The following is a 1,819-nucleotide window of genomic DNA, read 5'->3' as shown; positions in this document are numbered from 1 at the left end:
TCTCCAGAGTGTTTGACAGAAAGAAGTGGCCGCAGAAAAAACGAAAAAAAAAAAAATCTTCCTTTTCTGACTCACATCTGGTACTTCTGATGACACTCGATCCTTCCTCTCTCTCCCTCTCTCTCTCGCTCTCTCTCTGCGTCTTCTGAGAAGTGGCAATCATTCTCCTGCTCAGGCCTGCATGGGTTTGATTACGGTTTCTGCTGCAGAGTTTATGGAGAGCCACCGGATGGATGTGAACGTTCAAATAAATCACTTTAGATTCTCTTTTCATTAGGCGTTTTTTTTTTTTTTTTTTGGAGATCGGCCTGAAACAGAAGGGTAGAAAGTATGACGTCGGCCTTTTTACTTCACACGTGATGGGAATGAGGAGATTTTAGTCTGTGAGGCTCAGGAAGTCGGACTGGACTTGATGTTGAAGGATCATTACATTTTTGAAATGAAACGTCTTTTAGACTTTCTTCTGTTAGTACCAGAGTCTGGATGACCTTTGACCTGTAGTTTTAAAACATTGACAGATTATCTTTGAATGAAAAAAGTGAAGGGATATGGACTGGATTATTAAAATTAGTTAAAAAAAGTACATTTTTTTACTTTTTACATACTTTTTACTGCGGCCAGGTACCAGAGTACCAATGGACCGTCACCAGTACCCCCTGCGACCAGGTACCAAAGTACCAATGGACCGTCACCAGTACCCCGGACCAGGGTTTGGGGACCCCTGGTATAGACCACAGTGTAAACTAGGGTCGTGTATTGGCAATAATACAGTTCACTGGATCCTAAAAAAAACCAAACCACTTTGGCAGTGAAGTGACAGGAGAGCCCCACACATGGTACTTCATCTTTGGAGTATTTATATTTCCAGTGACATTTTCAGCTCATGGGATCTTCTCCAGGCTGTGCTTCGTCACCTTCACTACTGTCTGCTGACCTACATACTGTAAATACACAACAACATCTGGCACAGAGAAGGGAGGAACTAACTTTTATCCATGTACAACAAGTACAGACTGAGGAGGAGGAAAAAGAGGAACAGGAATAAAAACGTGCTTTGTCATCACGGTCACAGTTCTGTTGGGTTTTATGGACAGATCCAAATCGATCAGATCAGTTGTATTTCCTCAGTCACAGTGTGGACACTTCGTCCATGTTGTCTTTAACAACGCAGGGATTTTATTCAGTATTTTATTCAAACCCTATCTTGAGAAAGACGGTAAAAATGTACATTTTCCTGCACAACATCGATGGCGACGTCTTTGTCTGATACAGTTCTGAGAAGCTTTTATTGATGCCGTGGCGTCGCGTTCATTTATCTCCTGCAGCTCAGTCCTTTTCTGTGCTGCATTGACTCGGACGTCCATTCATTAAAAACATTAGAGTGAGAAAATGAGGCTAATCACAGTAATGCTAACACTAATGGGGGCCTGTGGTGATCTGTCCAACAAAACGGGAGAAATGGGGGGTTTGAACCAGTGACCTTATAAAAGTTCTAACTATTAGGACTGTAATTAAATATCCATACAGTGAAATATCACGACATTTTGTTTCACAATACCAATATCAATAAAAATGATTAACAATAACATGCAAATATTCATGGCGTTGTACAGGGACTGATATTAATTCCAAGTATTTAGGACTCAAACAATCTTATTTTCTTTTTAATTTGTTCAACCAAAAATTCCTGCAAATGCTTTTATTTCTTCTCCAGTGATTACAGATGTAGATCCTTCTGTTCTATCTCTCTACTCTGTCAAATAAAAACATAGATATTGATAAATAATAAAACGTATTTTTACACAAAAAATAAATTGGT

General features: G+C 39.6%; 1 protein-coding gene across 1 annotated transcript in view; it reads left to right on the top strand.

Annotated features, from left to right (window-relative positions):
- LOC103395527 (actin-binding LIM protein 3-like) overlaps positions 1-1,819 on the top strand; it is a 31,183-nt gene that overhangs the window by 22,564 nt on the left and 6,800 nt on the right. The window lies entirely within an intron of this gene.

This window comes from Cynoglossus semilaevis, chromosome 19, assembly GCF_000523025.1.
Source record: "Cynoglossus semilaevis isolate Cse_v1.0 chromosome 19, Cse_v1.0, whole genome shotgun sequence".
Lineage (NCBI taxonomy): Eukaryota > Metazoa > Chordata > Actinopteri > Pleuronectiformes > Cynoglossidae > Cynoglossus > Cynoglossus semilaevis.
The sequence above is the reverse complement of the archived record's forward strand: the minus strand, read 5'-3'. Positions and strand labels throughout refer to the sequence as shown.